An 18,986-nucleotide genomic window follows, 5' to 3' on the forward strand; every position below is an offset into this window, starting at 1 on the left:
GAGCCGAATTTCAGGTGTGTATAAGGAAAAAAAAAGCTAGAATGATTCAGAGGAAAACTATTCTGCAAGGAAAGATTTCTGCTTTCTGTAGGATTCTCATGGCATTTTTTGTAACATGGTGATTAATTTATTGTTCATCAAAAGCACCCAGTGATGAGTTGAAACATTAAGGAAAGTTCAAGTAAACATAACAAAACCACAGCTTGATTCTTAATGATATTTTCTGACATTAAGAAATCCTACTTTTTGCTGGTTAATAGCCTTCATGATATGAAGACGTGCCATTGTCTTCACAGTTTATTATTTATTATTTATAGTTAATCATGACATTTCATAGGCAAAATAATATGACTAGACAAGGCTCCTGTGTGCTGCCCAAATGGGGTACAGGAGCTGCAAAGAGGAAAATCCCAGCCGGGACAATTCTGCCAGTTAGAGGAAAAACAAGAAACAGCAGATCGTTTGCATACATCTGTTTCACAGAAGTATTTAAATGCTCATCTCTCCTGCCAGCGTTATGCCTGATGTAGATGCTCCTGTTGCAACCGCCCACAGCATTGGTAGGAATGGGGTCATGCTGAGGCAGAAGAGCAAATGGTTCAGTACTCTATGTCCTCTATATTATGGGTTGCATATCCCTCATAAGTGGGGTGGCCACTCCTATTATCTCTAATTCTTGAAGCAGGGCATGGATGGGTTCAAAGCAGCTGAGGAGTAGGAGTAGGAAGATGACTTGATGGTTTTCCTAATCCTTGAGGTCGTAACACACTTTGTTTGAAAAGTGACCAGATTTACAGCTATTTTACTCCTTAATTTCCATTGATTGGAAGGCGGCTTTGTGCAGGCAACCGTTAAGCCTTAAATAAAACGAGTAAGATCTGTAGTATCTTAAAATTTTTAACCTTTTTCTTCTTGCAATCACAGAATCATAGAATGGGTTTGGTTGGAAGGGACCTTAAAGATCATGTAGTCCCAACCCTCTGCTGTGAGCAGGGCTGCCAACCACAATCTCAAAAATAATTATAGTAATAATTTGTTCATCCTCTTTTTGCAGAGTAATATGATGAGTCCTTTTCATCTTAAGAGGAGGAAGTCTTGCCTTCTATAAATGAAGCAATGCCAGCTGTTGAGAGCTGCTGGGAAGTCTAAACTAAGCAGCTATTACTTCTCAGTAGAAAAGTGTTTTTAAAAGTAAACCTCTGTTTATGAATGGCACTTCTCTGGACCCATTACAGTGCTCTCCGAACAAATCATGGCTTTCAAGACACTATACCACTGTTTTACAGATACAGATTTTACAGACGCAGAATTTTTGTCTTTATACTACAAGATTTTATAGTCTGTGCATGCAACACACTTAATTTTGAAGTCAGATGATAAAATCCTGAACTTCTGTCAGTCAGGTCAGACCAGTTCTTCCGGCAACACAAGGCCTGCAAAGTATAGGCCCACTGCTAGCATGCTTGCGTAGGCACTCCTCATTAAACACTATCTGTCCCTCTACAAGCAGTTTTTCATGAACAATCCCACAATTACACAGTTGCTTTTGCAGGATTTCTCTAGTCCTACTTCTCAGCTTGGAGGCTTGGGACTAAAGCCATTATTAGTTTTGCCTTTGAAAGCGCAAGTGAAAGTTAGAAATGCTTTTCTCCCAACTTTGTGAGTTCAGAGTATTGGTCCATGCAAAACAGCTTGACCTTGAGTAGTTGCCTCAACTAGTAAATAAAAAATATACTAACCCATACTCGAACATTTAGAAAAAATACATTGGGAAAAACAAACTTGAAAGCAAAAGAAAGAGAGTAGAACTATCACTGCAAATGCATTCAGTGCCACTGTTCAAGGCCCATGGTATTCAGGGTTTACAAGAGAATTCTTGGAATACTGAGCGCTTTTAAGGAAAGAAAAGCAGATAAAGTGAATTTGAACATCAGTGTATGAGCTTAGGTATCACCTAGCTTGTTCAATGCCAAGATGAACTCCTTCAATATACTATCAATATGAGCTTCCAAAGGAAACTTCTACATTCTGGAATCTTGCACTTTATTCTGAGAATAAGCTGTAACACTGTATTTTTCTTATGTCACTGGTGAATGATAAGGAGTACCATGAGTACCTCTGCAATTATCTCTGAAGCAAATAAAAACAACCAAAGTTTTGTCACTTGTTTTATTTTGCTTCTTTGTTCAACAAAAGAGACTCATTTTGGTACGCACACCCAGATGTTTTTCCCTTAAATGAATAAGTAAGAGATAAAATGAACAAGAAGCAGCAAATTGCCAGCACCCCCATGAATATATAGCTCCTCATTAAGATTATTAAAAGTTCATAACAGTTCTTATTGGTCCTGTACTGCACGTTCACAAAGCAGCTTTCTGTCCAGCAAGGGCAAACAGTTAACATGAGCTCTTCTCATCACCATTAGTCATAGGGGATTCGCAGAGATTTTGGTAAGTGCTTTTGTGCTTAAATTTCCTATACGCTTCTGCCTCCATGTAATGGAATTTCTCTGCATTATATATACTCCTAACCACTTAGATAAACAACAATCAGCAGTCACAAGGTTAAGGTTTTGTGCCTGCTAACATCTAGCCCAATATTAAGACATTTCTACCATCTTCCTTTGTTTGACCAACACAGTTTTTGCACAGAGAATAGCTAAGTTATTTTCTACTACTGTCCATGCAAAACATTAATCAGAGAAATGAAAAGGTAGGCTAAGTCCTTAAAACCACAGTTACCATTGCAACAGAGTCTTAATGTCCATGTACACTGACTAGGATAAAATGTCTTTTTGTGGTTTTCAATAACTATTATTGAAGCATCAGTCATTCAGCTTCCCAGATTAATTAGCATTAGTAGTAGCAAAATCCCCCTGATGACTCACCAGTGCCACTTCTGTGCATGTGCTTGCAAGGTGAGGAGAAAGAGAAAAAAAAAATTAAAGATTTTCCTAAGTTATTAGAACATTGGGAATAAAGACTCCTCACAGTGCCATACAGCACTTCCCAGTGATAGACCCATGACGCTCTGCACAGTGTTGGTGGAAGAGGGAAGTACCTACCTGACACATTTGACAGCTCATGTGCCCCCAAAAAACAGAATGTACAAACCCAAGTAAACACAACTGCTTTGTTAGCAACCAAAAAGGAAACTCTCCAAAAGATGCAGTCAGCAAGACTGTATGCAAAGTACAGGTCAGAGCAGAAATTCAAACTGACACTTTCAAGCTATAGCTGCATCACTGAACTACTGCATTATTAGTGCTGAATCACAGTATCTCATAAGAACTGTTGAATTGAAAAGCCTAAAAAAAAAAGATGAAAAACTAAGAAAAAGTAGGCATGAGATGCATTTGGCTGTGTTCATCGTGGAAGAAAAATGAGGGAGTAAATGGAACCAATTTTGCACTTTAAAAGAATCTCTAGAAAGTTTATTTCAAGAACTTTTATAGTGACTTGAAGACATAATTACCTTTCTTTCAAACTTCTTTCCAACGCCCCCAGAGCACTCCATCCTGGAGTTACTTCACAAACTTGGGATGGTATTCATTTATTTTCATCTTAAGAACTGGGGAAAGCATTAGTTCTTCATCTTAAAAATCCTTCTACAAAAGCATGAGTAGTTCTGTTGGCTAACAGAATTGACTAAAGATTGCTTAAGTGTATAGGTATCTTGATCTTTATGTGAACTGAAAAGATCTTCTGAACATTTTGAGATGAGCTTACCAGTAATAAAACCAGGTCATAGCGATCTCTTCATCAGCAGTGCCATTCAGCCTGGTAAATAGTGATCTCATCATAGATATGTAAAATCTCTGTTTCTTGAATAGCCTTTTGAAGGCTGTATACAAGGAAAGCGTATCATTTGGTTCTCCAGTTTTTCACACACCTTTTATCAGACTGAAATTTACAATTTCAATCCACTGGCTGAACACCAAGCTGAATATGGTTAATGCTGGCTGGCATTCCTTTGAATTACAGGTGTAGCTAATCATTGTTATCCAAACTGCTAGTGCTGTGGGAACACACAGAGGGGGACAATGACCTCCCTTACCCTGCTGGCCATCTCTCTTTTGATGCAGCCAAGGATACTGTTGGCTCGTGTCCTGTTTTTCATCCACCATATTTCTCTGCAGAGCTGCTCTCAATCAATTCATCACTCCATTTATACTGATACTGGGGACTGAACAAACCTAGCTAGGTGCAGCACCTCGCAATTGGTTCACATGGGCTCTTTCCTCAAGCCTGTAAAGGTCCCTCTGGATGGCCTCCCTTCCCTCCAGTGCATCAACTGCACCACTCCACACACATACACACACACACACATACATATATATGTTACATACATTAAATACCACATGCACCTATGTACGTATTTAATTTTTGAACTCAGTTTTCTTCTCCTCTAAAAAAGTCTTTGGCCATTCCTGCCTTCCTGGCTCTCTCCAGTACCTTTGCAACTCTGGTATCATGTGCTACTTAGCAAACACCTTGCTCATAGACAGCACTGTGGAGAAGGGTGGTTGTTTTTTTCCCTTTGCAAACATTTAGCAATAACCAACAGAAGTGATTGATTTGCATTATGCTGTCCAAATAAATAAAACTAATCTTGAATCTGTAATTGGAGTCAATTGGAGTTCAATGCCAGTTGAAAAAATTTTACTGCCAATTAAAAACAAACAAAAGAAGAGATACATTTTTTTTCCATTATTTGTTAAAATAAAGGGGAGACAGAATAAGTAGTAAACAGAGTCATGATGAAAACTTCCTCAAAGATACAACCGTGGGACATTTGTACAGCTCTTGCTCAATCCATTAAAATTCATCTCAGTAGGAAACAGAGAGAGAACTCAATTCTTACCTCCAAAGTAGCTTTGCAAATTACTTTGCAAGTTTCAAAGGCTTTTTTTTTTCCTGTCAGAATACCAGAAGAGTTTAGGCGAGAATAAGAACAAGCGGCCACATATGCACTAATTTCTCTCTAAAAGAAAAACAAATAAATAGAAGAGAAAGGCTTTTGGGATGCAAAGAATTTGACATAAAAGCAAGCAAACAAACAAACATGAAATTCTGCCCCACACCTCAGCGTTAGCTTTTGGCTTCCCTGCCCTGAAAAAGAAAATTAACTGTTTTAAGAAACGCATACAAAATTTCCCATCTGGCTAACAACATGTATGTTTCTGCTCACTATGACAATTTGAAAATTCTGCTGAGATGCTTTAAAGTCAGTGTTTATATCTAAAAAGCCAAATCTTCCAAAGCTAAGGTGACTCACCCTGCTTTCCTGTGATATAAATTAAGACAATAAAGTGTGGCTGAAACTCATTTTTAAAGGTGCATAGCCATGTTATATGAGCTTTGATAAGTGCTCTTTAAAATCCATCTTTGCTGACACAACTATTTCATGTCATAGTTGGTTTTTTTCCTCTGTCAAGGAACATTTAATAATTGGGCTTAAAGCACATAAATTTGTATTTGTATTTTGTATTTACTTGCTAATCAGCTTAGCACTGCTAAATACATACATCATGCAAAGGTATGCTGCTATAATTCTTAACTTGCAAGGGCTTCAGGTGCTTTGGAAAAACTGATGTTATGACAGACAGGTAAAGAGCACCATAAAGCTGTCTGCTAGGTACAGAGTATGCAGAAGCAATTTGCCTTCTAAAACTCCTAACATGATATTCTCTAATATTTCCTGGCAGATCTTCAGTAGCTAGAAAATAAGCATTTCCATATGTAAGAAAGTATTCCTTTGAAATGTAGATTTATCTTTACGAGAAAAGAACATGGAGAGAATTGCATTTTTAAGCTAAGAGTTCATTATTATTTATATTTCTGCTTTGAAAATGTTGTGCATTTCCCATACAACGCTTAGGTAGTAATTGCAATCCTAGTATGAGCTGAATTACTCTAACAAACCTCCTAGCTGTTTTTGTCCACTAAGAATAATCCCTTGATAAACAATTTTTGGCTAATGCTTAGGTTCTCGCTGCATAGTTGGCTTACGTTGAATTTAATACAATGCAGTAGGAATTACTGTAACTATCTAAGATTTAAAATATGTTCATAACACTGAAAGTCTTTCTGTTCCACTGTTCTCGACAGTGTTTTCCCCTTTAAGGAAAGCAGTTTAAAATGGTTGCTAGCCTTCTCAGTTGCTGCAACCACATGATGCAATCTATTGTCAAATTAGTGGGTGGCAGCAAGTGGAAACAGATTTCACCAGCAATAAAGCCCATCACATGATTTCATCTGTTCACAGTCATACAATCTCTTATCCCCTTTCTTGCTTGATCCCAAGACCCTGTCCACATTGAGCGGGGTTTATCTTTATGGTTGATTTTCATTAAGGGTTTTTGAAAGTATGCGAGGAATTAAAACATTTATGACAGAAAGTTACGGACTTGTTTTTAACGTGGCTCAAATGCACAAATGTTTTGCTAAGTCAGAATGAAACATAAATGAAGTAGAAATATGTGCAAAAAATGACCAAAATTAAGGTCTTATAAAAGGTTATACTTTTAAACCTGATCCCACTGTACATATTAGTAATATGCAGATGAAAAGTGTAGCCACAGTACAAATAATGAAATCTTTATAGTATGAAGAAGCAATTGTTACGAATCAGCAAAAATCTGGGGGGAAGCAAAAGTGGAGAAAAATGTGGTATAAAAATAGAAACAAAATTGTCGTGTAAATAGAAAGTTAAAAGATTTCTGACCAGAAGCATTTTGGTTTTCACATGGAACACTGAATTAATTTCAAGTACTGATGAAGTCACCATTACATAATTTCAAGCCCATTGGGTGTTTCTTGGTTCCTTCCAAGTTTACAAAAGAATCCTCAGCCCTGCCTGGTCCAGTAGGGCCATCACCCGATAAGTTCCAGTTTCCAGGCCCAAAGCCTCAGATTTCCAAGCATTATCTCATACTGATAGCAGAAGGGATGGGAAATGAGAAGCACAGACAGGGGCTCCCCCCCGTGCAACACACATTCTACATTTCCCAAAAGACTTCTAGAAGCCAGCAGTTGCTTTGTGCAGTAATAACCTGCAGGAATGACTATCAAGGAGTCAAGGAGTGCAGTCCCCTTCTGACACGTCAACGCCAGAGAGGCATGGCTTACTCGCCAACAAGGAGTTTGCTGACAAGGCTTTTAACAAAACAATAACTAATCGGGTGCAGTATTGCTCTGCAGTATCTATCTATCCTGGTCCAAAATGAGGATAGATGCAGTTGATTATTCTCAAATAATGTGATTTCTGATTAATAAGTTGGTAAGTTAAATTAAACATAAGTATTTGTGCTGTTGAATAGCATTCAAAGGCCAATGCATAAATTTTCCTGGAGAGGTAAATGTCACAGGCTTTGTTTTTGCAGAATTGCAAAGTAATCTGCAGATCAGCAGGATGACCATTTGCTCAACTACAGAAACACAAGATACAGTGCATAGCACATGTTTGAATTTCTCAGCCCTTACTCAGATTAGCTTGGACTACAGAAGAAATGTGGCTACAAAACATTCCTGAAAACACTTAAAGCTGCACTTTCTGTAAACTCTTTCCATCGACTTTCAGTTCTCTTGCAAAGCAGGAATCAGGAAGTCTGGAAAAGCATAGACTGTTGGATCTCAGTGTGGGTCCAGTTCAGAAAAGCGCTGAAGCTCGTGCTTAACTTTGCCATGGTTTCAAGCTCCTATAAAGTTAAGCACATGTTTAGAGGTTTTGTTGGTAAATCTGTTAGGTTCACTGCTAAAACTATTGCATTAGTGAGATAATTTTACACATACTAAGAAATAAAATCAGCATAAGAGATGATACAAAACAGAACCCCCAATTTCCGAGTTAAAGGCACTCTTTTTGTGTATGTAATCATTCATGTATACAGATCGGTATTTAATTGTATTTCATTTTATTTCAGACATGTCCGTATTTCATGTAGCCGTTCTCGTAAGCAGATCTCCGTGCAAAAATGTTTATGCAGAAGATCAGGTATTTGCACATCTGAGGATTCCTTTTGCATGGGCAAATAGCTGTTTACACATATAGATGAAAAAATAAGAATATATAGATATGCAAGTGTCTCTGAAATCATGACGCACATTGCCTTACAGGATAAAGCTGGAAGAAATTTAACAGGCAGGAATTACCCAATTAAGAGTCATGTAAGCATTTGGAATTAGTTCTAAAGACTCCGTAGAAAGATTCTACTGCAGTAAACATCTCATCATTATTAATTCTGTCCAGATTCATTTGAAGTATATCCCTTCCTGAAGATCCAGTAACAATTTCTAATCAAGAGGTGAATCAGCAAATATTTGTTTAGAAAGCTGTTAAAATCAGATTGGTCCTGAAACACACGCAGTGGAAAAATAGCAAGACTTTATCTGCACTCAAGAAAAAAATCAATTAGAAAAACAAAACTGCTGTTGATCTGAGAGACAAATCTGGCTCTCGGTATTTTAAAACAACAAGAAAGAAAGAAAAAAAAAGGAAAAAAACGAACATGCGTTTCTGGTTGCTATAGAGAGAACCTCTTCCTTTCAACCACAATTGCAGATGTGGTGGGGTTGATGTGAATATCTATGTCTGAAAATACAGAACAGCTATGTAAAAGATGCATAAAAGTGATCTGAGAAAAATTTTCCCCCTTAAAATTAGATAATTCTGAGTTACATGCTGACTGCCCAAAGGAATATAGGAGCATTCCACAGATAACTGAGACTTAAGCAACCTTAAAAAACCATAACAGTTGGCCAAACAGAAGTGTTCATCTACAGATAACACTTTAAAACCAGTGAATTAAAACATGCATTAGAACAATGTCCAAATTTAAAGAATTTACACAGTTGCCTGATATGTGTGTGAAGCCATGAAAGAAAGTCTGCAGGCACTAATGAGAGGCAAAAGAGAGCACATCTTACTGCCTGATGTAGTAAAGAGAGGTCAGTGCCAGAGCATTCCCATGCTCCTTCTCTACCCAGATCCGTGCCTTTTCGTCATGCTTAAGTCTCTCCTGCCGTAAATAAATCCAACTGCACTAACTTCACTAACAACAGATAGCATATTCTGTAATTAACTGCTCCCTGCTATTCAAAACTATTAATAACCTATGTTCAGATTACAGGATCAGCAAGAAGCCAGCTGGTCGAGGGCATGTAACTCTTGGTGCAAGGTGAATACAGAGGAAGGGGCATTCTGTGTGTCAGAGAGGTTGGACTCATTTATACAGCCATAATTCTGCAATTTCTGCAACTCTTTCTATGTGGATCTTCTGTATGATAAAATCCCAACATTGGCAAAGTTCTGTTTTCCCAAGCCATGCTGATGATGGCTTGGGTTTGCTGCCTCTCCTTAGGCATGCCTCCAAGCCCCTATTGGTGTCACTGAAGCAATTTGTGTACAAGAAGAAACGCCTACAAATTGATCACAGCATCCAGAACCTGGTTCTTATCCATGAATGTAGCGTGGTTTCAGAGTACACTACATGTTTTTAGGATGAAGGACTATCAGTACAAGGAAAATGAAGAGTGTGCTGCAGCCACCCAGCACAGCAGAAGGCTGGCCTCACTGAGTAAGATCTCAGGTTTCTAAATGGCTTCTTCTACAATATCCCTGTGTTTATCATTCTCAGACAAGCTGGGATTCACATGATGTTGACAACTGTAATATATTCTCTGTAAATTGCAATTGGATCTTTGAATCTCCAGACAGTTGAGAAACTAGTTTCTCTCACCTGTTTAATTAACCATGTCATGTTTTCCAAAGAGAATTAATTGTCTCATTGAAGCAGTAAGGAGACTCAAAGGTTCAAAAGAAAAATAAATATGAGTATGTAGCAGAGTAAACATTTATCCAATAAACATTTTCACAGCTGAGTTTCAAACTTCTCATGTTCCAGTTTCTTACATTTTATCATCTCATCCCACTCGGTCCAGGCACCGGATCTCTTGAAGATATCCCTCATGGGAAAACACCGCCTCAGAAATCAAAACATTTGGACTGTGAAAGAAATAGAAAATAATTCTCAAGGAAATGTTATGGCACAGGGACTGTTCAAGAACAGAATTGTAACTTTTCCCCGTTTGGTCCTTAACTACTGATGAATAGAAATGGCTTTCCGTCAGGCCACCTCTACCCTGATCATCTGACACTTTGGCAGACATTCCCTAAGAGGAGCAGCTAGTTTTGCTGTCCGGGTGACACAGAGCACTGCATCTTCTTAGTCACCTCTCTGCTCCTGAGATTGGCTGTTGCTGTTTACCATAGCTAGAGTTAACTCTAACAGTCTCAATTTTAACCAAATTGAAACGACTTCTTTTTTTTTTTTTCCTTTTTTTTTCTTTTTCTTTTTGTAACTGCTTTCATTTCTGCTTTTACAAACATTTTTAACTTGACACTAAGAAAGAAATGAACATTCGCACGTGAAAAGGAGAAATGAAAACAATCTTCAGATAGCTGCTTCTACAGACAGAATTTTTAGTGTTCAGCTGTGGTTACAGGATGGAATAAACCCTTTAGGGTATCCATGAGATGAGTAAAGTGGCAGTCATTGAGATGATGATGTTAATCATTGTCAATTCAATCCTGAGAGGCACTGAGGCCCTTTCCAAAGACACTGAAAGTTTTTAATTCTCCGTAATGTGACTCCACACAGAATTTAAAGGGAAAGACCAGCATTCTATATCAAAACCAAGCAACTTCTTCCTTAAAAAAAAAAAAAAGGGGGGGGGGGGGGGAATTAATTAAGATAATCATATAATTGGCAATTATATGTGCATTTCAATGAGAAGGGTTTCAGGTAGGGGTGACTGGTGGGGAAGTCTATTCTGTCTTTGCAAATGTACTGACCCTTTTTGCAAACTTACAGCCTTGAATATTTCCTAGTCCCTCAAAAAGCTGCTGCAATACTTGTAGTTAGAAGTAGGTTTTGCTGCTGGTCTCCTGAAGGTTTCTCTAGCCCTTCAGAGGTCAGGTATTCAAAAACTGAAAAAATATATCATAGCTTCAGTGATGTCAGAGATAAGACATTTACCATAACCAGCTAAAGATCCGCCTTCATATATTTCAGCTCTAAAAAACAGTGAATCTCACAGGAAAAACCAAAAGACAGCATCCTGGCAGATAAGTTTACTTTTGAAGCCTGATAATTTACTAAGTGTGGTATAGACTTTGCACAGGTCAAATAAATCATAAATCTATTTTAGTCCTAAAAAACTGAGAAACACCTTTCTCTGGTTCATTCCACCTGGTATTCTTCAGAGAAAATTTTAAATCACTAATTGGTACTTCAATAATTCCATGTCTGTACGTCTTTGATCTCATTTTCACTTTTTCTTCCACTCATGCTTGTGCATTTGCATGTCTGTATTGAAATCTGCTCCTGCTCTCAGTAACCATGATGCATTTTCCTACTGGTTCCGATACTTCACAAATAGGATTTTCTGAGCAGCAGAGACTAGGCATGCCTTGTGCAGTGCTGGATATTTGAAATCCAAGTATCAGGGGCCTAAGCAATGGGCTAGGCTATATGAATATTTTTGAAAGACTCAGCCTTTTTCATATGAACAGAAAAGCAGGATTTCTCTTCCTGTGAGTAAAGGAAGAGGGCCAGAAAGTCCCAGGAGCATTCTGATTTTCTGAGTGCGTCCTGGTGCTTTGAGCAGCTGCTATTCACTAACGCAACCTCAAGGTGCAGCAAAAGCCCAACCCACTGGGCAGCACTGGTGGGACAGGCATTCACCCCGTTTGACCTGTGTAGGTGCCACCAATGTCCTATCGAGTAAGCATTACTGCTACTGCTGCTTGTTGAAGAGCTGCCCAAGGAAACCAGGGCTCCACGCTTCCCCACCTCCCCCTCCTCGCACACCTGCTCCTGGGCAGCCACAGTCTGGCCATGGTAAAAGCAATCATCTTTGCAGCATGAGAAACAAGCGGGCAGCCAAGCTTCGTCTGTACCAGGTTCATAACGAGGAACAGAATAAGTGATTTTTAAAGATGGGCTTATAAATCATTAAAGTAACATGGGACAGGCCTGAAGTTTGTTTTGCAAGCTGGAATGGGAATTGTAACATCCGTATTTCAAAATACACACTCACCCTTACGCTCTCATTTCCTGTGGATGGCATCCAAATTTAACCTTTCATTTCTTGAAGAGCGGTGACTTATATTTGTCTGGTAGAATAAGCAAATAGCCAACTATGGCAAATCCAGGGAGCTCTTTTAAATCTATCAGCTAAAATTAAGATAAGTGCATTTCAAACATCCCCCAGGAACTTCGAACTTACACTCCCTACCTGCTACCAGCTGTTTTGCTTGCTTTAGTGGAAGTTTAGTGGTAGAGGCTCCTCTCAGTCCTCTGTGCCCTGCAGTCTGAAACCTGCCCCACCTCTGTTGTACCAAAGAGGTGGGAAATCCTGGTGGCAATCCAGAGAAAACCTTCTTCTTAGCCAAGGAGGCTCTACCTATAAGTCCATCTCCATGAATGGAAGCAGAAACAAACAGTGAAGATCTAGAACTAAGCATGCTCTTCGGGGACCATAGGAATGGCTCTGGGGCCTTGGGAGAAATTGAGAGGTCCAGTGAAGATGCTGGTTGTTGCTGCTCTGAGGCACAACAGTTTTTCAGCATTCTTGCTTTTTAGTTCTGGCTGTGTTTCTTCAGTGCCTAACACAGTGATGCTCTGCTTTCTCCACTGCAACTTCTTAAGTCTTGGTAGGAAGTGATCGTGGATAGATGGGATTTGGGTTCCTACAGCCATTGCTACTGGTGCACACTGCTTCATTTTCAGCGAGGATTCTTTCAAGGCAGCTTTCTTAAGATATCTCTGAGGACGCAGTAAGAAGTGTTGTGTCTCATGAGCAGTTCACCTTTACTAAAAACACCTCCACACGGGTGCTCCATTAGCAAGACCTACAACAGATGGCTCTTTGTGGCCTCAGATCACACTACCACAAAGTTTGCAGTCACCAAAAGAAAGTGGTGGCCACTCTCTTCCGTTAATAGGAGCTGCAAGACCATGGAAAACTGTACAAACGTCCCTCAAGGTGTATTTATAGGAGCTCCAGTATAGTTGCCCATTGCCTCAAGTAACTAGGAATTAATACACGCTCCCTCAACAACTTTGGCTCCGGTGTTTGTGCCAAGTGCTTCAGAGGGTGGCAAGGCTGGGGAAGGGAGGGGCTTTCCACGCTGGTAGGCCCATCTGAGAACTTTTTAATCCTTATTACTGTTACATTTCTCTATGCCTGCCAGCCCACAAGAAGGTTTGAAAGTCAGCCTGACCTCTGGTGTGTCTGATCTAGATCCAACAGGGAATGAGATCAGGGAGCTGTGAGAAGCAAGCTTAATGGGGAGTCTGCTGCAAATGTAGCAAAACAAATAATAGAAGCTTGCTTTTTTTGTTGTAGAAAATACAGTGCTATGGCTTTTGGGTGCCAAGAGGCAGTTCTTTTAATAGTGACATTCTTTGTAATGCTGATGAGTGGCAATATAGAAAGATGAAAGTAGGAGGGCATTGTATTATAGTCTTACATATATTATGCCACAAAGAAAATGCAGTTGCTGGGTGGGGATTCTTCACCCTCCTCCCGCTGAGCTATTCATGCAAATTCTCTTCTGCAGATGGCAATCCCCATTCCACCTCTTCTAAATCCCAAGGGGTTTGCCAACTGACTTTCAATTTTCAAGTGGAAATCGTAGGACTGAATGGTGGTGTGTTGAAGTCTTTTCCTCTGACACCTTGCTGCTCCTTTAGGAAGTGAGCAGCAAGAGACATTTTTTCCAAAAGATGTGTGCCATCTCCTGGGAACTATAGAAACTGCAGGCCCCTTGTATGGAAAGTCCCTGTTAGTTTTTGTTGTTTTTTTTTCCTCCCAGGGTATTTATACAACTACCAGAATAAGGTCAGCATAGCTGGGTTTAACCTCCACTTCTAAATTTGTTGAAGTGTTGATATTTCACACCAGAAAAACTCAAATCACATTAAAAATGTCATGATTTTGTGGACTGTCGAATTCGGATGTCAAATAGCTTGACAAGATTTGTCAAAACCTGATGGTAATCAATTGCAAAATAGTGGCAGAACTTAGCACACACTGCCATTATCTTTTAACACAAAGCTAGCCCACAGCATTATTATGGTACACCTATTTTGTCCTCTCAGGACAAGTGCAAGTCAGAAGAAAAACATCAGAGATTTTCTTAATAAAACGTCGTATGATTCTTTAGCATAAAATATAAGATATGTTTTTCTCAGCAACTTGCACATGTCAAACCACAAACTCTTCTCTTCATCAGCCATGGGCTTTTCATTTGCTGCTATCACATCATTAAGCCCTTCCTTGTCAAGAAGACACAAGAGGGAATAAAATGCATTGATACATGTAAACATATTTTTGCATTTGGATTAACAGATGTATAGATGGATGAATCCTCTGTCTTTGCACTGGCCCTAAAAGAAGGTAGTTACCTTACATGGATAGGTCCCTGAAATAACGTACAAAACCGTGAATTTGTTCATAAAGTGCTTTTCTGAGTTTAATTACATCTGCTTAAATTCTATAAATATTTTGGTTTTGTAAAGGTAGAACAATATCTACTTTCAAACAATTAGTGATGACACATTCTGTTGTGCACATTCAATTTGCTTTGATCTGGTATGCATCAGGTTTGATAATTTTAATTCCTTTCTTATCCCCTTCTATTTCTTCTGCAAACCTGAGGAATTCTTTAAATAAGAAGTTTTTAAATAAGAACTGAAATGGGAACTTTTTCAACAAAATGTGTTCCAATAATGCCATTCTCTGACTGATTTTATATAATGGCATTCCAAAGAAAGTAAACAGTCTTTCAGTAAAATTTGAAGTAATTTTTAAACAGATGGCATTGGGCATCCTAGCAGCTTCCTGAGACACCAAGTTTTAATAGTTGATTGTGTTTGATAAAAGTTATGTCCAAACTGCTGAGAGGCCACTCTCATTTGGTAATCTACTGCCACAGGCACGTTATGTCTGCTGGTTGATTTAGGATTGCACATGCATCCTTGTGTACATATATTTTGCTAATGGAAGCAAATGCTCAGGAAACTTTCTTTTCAGACTGAACCTAAAGATGAGAAGAGAGAAATCGGCAATGATGCAGGAGAAGAGCTGTGCCAGGGACCCACGCTGACAGGGGCAAATCTGAGTGCACAAGCAGCCTAGCTTCAGCAGACAGCACCACTTAAATCCCTGAATCCAAAGCAGGATACTCCAGTCCTCACTGCCAAATTCCCAGCCTCATAGGAATTTCCCTTTGTAGTTTGTCTCCATCCACCACTTCCTGAAATCTGTGAATGTTTCTGGCTGCCATTTCGCTGCCCTCAGAGAGAGGCAGAGGGGAAGGCTGGGGAGAAGCGGGAGGACACCAGTTGCAGACAGTGTGCCATGAGCAGTCCTCTCCTCAGGGGGATCAACTGTGCAGACAGTTCTTCAGTTCATGGCTAGCCGATTGAGTACTAACATGTTCCAAGCCACAAAGGACTGCACCCTCACCAAAGTGGTGAGACAGGGAAGAGCCTCATCAAAGCCTCATACAGTGACAGCAACAATGCAACCCCCCATGTTTCGTGCACCAACCGCTGCAAAAATGTCGGCCTTTTAGCCCCCGGAACACTCACATATCTTTGGCACACCTGCAGACATAAAGGTATCTGAGACATTCAAGGTCAGGCAAGATGGGGGCTCTAAGCAACCTGATGTAGGTGTTCCTGTTCATTGCAGGGGAGTTGGACTAGGTGACCCTTAAGGGTCCCTTTCAACTCAGTCGATTCTATGATTCTGTGATATAGCACTCACATCAGCACAGCTTAGATTTTCAGGGAGCAAGAGAGTAGGAATTATTTGTATGAATCAAAAACTAAAACAATCAGGAATGCATCACCTCCATCAATCCAGTGGAAAAAAACACTAATCAAGTCAAAATACTTGAATCAGTTCAAAGACCTGTAAATCCAGCCCTACACCAAGATGTGTGAGTAACCAGGCCTATGGCTGACAGACCACAGTTAGGTACCTAACTTGCCCAGAGGCTGCAAGTCTATCTTCTACTATTCTTCTAGTAGAAGCAGCAACTGTGTGTTCCTCCAAGTTTTGAAAATCTGATCATTATCATGTAAGCCCATTAAGTGTGGTGTGAGGAATCTGCCTGCAGGAATCACCACTTTCAAAATCTGGGCATACACAGGAGTACCCTGCTGGCCGCCTGCTTATTCCAGCAACGTGCAGAGAAAATTAATGGAAAGTTAGTACCATCTAAGTGGATTTCTGCAACATGCTCGCTCTGTGCAGTAAGCATTTACTTGCCTTTTGAGACCATTAATTTTATATACGTGGAATAGTTAGCTGAGACAAACCACTCTTTTATAAACCATCAGCACAACGCAGGACACTGCTCCATGGGTTCTTGTTATAATGTCTCCATTGTTTGGGATGTCTCAGAAGTGGAACTTTGGAGGATGGCCAAAATCAGAGGGAGAGTATATTTCTAAAGATAAGTTATTGCTAAGTACATTCAGTCTCTGACCTGGACATTTCTTTCACTCTCTGAAATTACATCTCTTAACAATGTCTATATTCAGAATCCTAAGCCTTTAAAATTTAGATTCTGTGTTCATATGGGTAGTTGATATATCAAATGTAACACAGTGATTAAAGAAAGGATATTTTATGTTACCCTGTCTTAGTTTAGTGCACTGTAACTTCCCATTTGCAATTGCCACTTTGACAAAGAAAACAAAGCCCTTTCTGAAAGTAAACTCAGTTAAAATTTGGATAATCTCTTTTCTCCCATTGCAGGATGCAGAAGACTTCAGGTTCTCCAGCAGCTAACTGGAATACAAAGCACTTTTGGGTGCAGTTTTACTTTAGAAATTTTCCTGTGCAAATGTCACCACAGGTCCCATCATGAAACTACCAGTAGACAACGTAATTGCAAAAAAGCATGTATTAATTGATGTTATTGGAATAAACCAAGATAGTCCTAAGCATATTAACAAATGACGAGAAGTAAAATAGCACTGTTTTATCGTTAGCATTGTCAATGGATTTTATTCTGGGCAGGGAATGCAGCAAACACACTGCCTGTGAGCTCTGCTCCACCCTGAGGAGTCACCATTTTTTATGTCACCTGTATGCAAATTCTCCTCACTGTATCCCCCCCACCAACTGAAACATACAAATAGCACATAACCTTTAAAAAACGCTTTAAAGTTAAGAATAAAATCACAATGACAGCAACTCTGGATGGAACACGGAAATATTAAAAGGTAGAAAACGAGGAGGAAGCAACCCGACTTTATATCCCAGTGATCTGAGATGGCAAAAATCATGAGAGTTTATTAAACACCGAAGCAGTTGATGGTGGTGGGTTTTCTTTATTGTTTTTCCTCTTCCTGTTTAATCCCACAAGCTGTTGACTGCCGAGTTCAGGCTCCCCGTGCTGCTGTTGTAAAACCCAGCAGACGTCATTACAGAGATCTGCCTTTACTGGACAGCAGCAGCGAGACTTGCCAAGTGTTACCCAATGAGGAAGCGTGCGGGTCGGTGTCAGTGGGAAACTGAAGCAGACCCGAAGGGAAGGAGGGGGAGGGAAGGAAAGTTTGAAAGATTACGGGCCATTGCGATAGATACAGAGCGTGGAAACAAAACATGTTTTATTTATTTGTAAGGTCAGTGCCCTCAGCTGGAACGGAGATTTTGGAAGTGTAGTAGAGGAAAAGTTTAATCTATCACAAGCACGAGCTGGAGCATGTCTAAATTTTGTTTATGAAGCAGTTTAAATAAATTTGGGCAACAGTAGTTAGGAAATTGTAACTACATTTCCCTAGCAGATTGAGAAATAACAGCAGTCAAAGCTTAGGCAAAATCCTTTCTGGAAAAGAAAAAAAACACCATCCAACAACCAAATACAAAGCCAGAAAGCCTCCATATACGGTGACCTACGCAGCACCAATTCCCCAGTCAGTTAAAATGCACGTATTGACTGCTATGAACTGTGATGTGGATGATTTACTTGATTCAAAGGAAGTATTTTCATAAGCCATTAGCTTAAACCTAAAATGCCTGTGAAAAATAGAGCAGTCAGGCCTGTCACGGAACAAATGTAAAAAAGGCACTTTCTCTCTGGTACATCTTTAAATTCTTTCTAAACAGCTTGGTTCAGTCAGATAATTCTGTTCATAGTTAATAGTTTTTTTAGTTTTGGAACAGTACCATAAAATTCAATGCTATTATATGGATTTACATTGCTGAAAGAGAGTAAAATATGTGTATTACTTCACTGGAGTTACTCTAGCAGTGCATTTGGCTTAGATTGTGCAGCTGATATGCTAGGTTGCTAACCTGTTCCTGAGAGGAGATAAGCACAACACCCAGTCTCAGAGGTTGTAACATAGCAAGTATGATACCCTTCTGCTTTTGAACATTTTCATATACCATTTGTTTCTCTTCCCATCGATGTGGGTGGTTTTCCCTAAGGCCACTGTACATTCCACACACAACATTCATTGTCAAAGCTTAAGAGGGCTGGAGGTAGGGTGTTACTGTGTGCTCAGTTCTGAAAGGAGAGCTGGCACTCCAACCCGGTGTTTTTTGTAGCATTCCCTCCAAATTCCATTGCTTGCATTGTGCTTATATGTTCACACTCACTTGGGTGTCAGCTGGTTATCTGTGGCTTTGTGACTATTATAGCTATATCTCTTGCTTACATAAGTACATGATTTTTTTTTTTCTTCCATATGATTTTGCATAGAATCAGTGTGAATAATGCAAATACCAGAAGCAAGGAATTTATGACACAAAGCCATGCTGGTGGTAATGAATTGTTTTAAAAGTGCTATGTTGGGGAAGTATGAGAAAAAGCCTTTTAACGTGTCAACTTCATCTCAGCTAGCTTGTCATTAGTAAAACACTCTTCACACACAGTAGCACTGACCAATATTTTAA

At 39.5% G+C, this 18,986-nt stretch overlaps 1 long non-coding RNA gene across 1 annotated transcript in view; it reads right to left on the minus strand.

Annotated features, from left to right (window-relative positions):
* Positions 1 to 5,002: 5,002 nt before the first annotated feature.
* The window catches only part of LOC125690971 (uncharacterized), a 48,090-nt gene continuing 34,106 nt past the window's right edge, over positions 5,003 to 18,986 (minus strand). The window contains exons 3-4 of the long non-coding RNA XR_007375860.1: positions 9,913 to 10,005; positions 5,003 to 7,699 (exon numbers count right to left, since the gene is read on the minus strand). This is a non-coding gene — a long non-coding RNA (uncharacterized LOC125690971). The remainder of the gene's footprint in view (positions 7,700 to 9,912; positions 10,006 to 18,986) is intronic.

The sequence above is a fragment of the Lagopus muta genome, chromosome 3 (genome assembly GCF_023343835.1).
Source record: "Lagopus muta isolate bLagMut1 chromosome 3, bLagMut1 primary, whole genome shotgun sequence".
In the NCBI taxonomy this organism is placed as follows: domain Eukaryota; kingdom Metazoa; phylum Chordata; class Aves; order Galliformes; family Phasianidae; genus Lagopus; species Lagopus muta.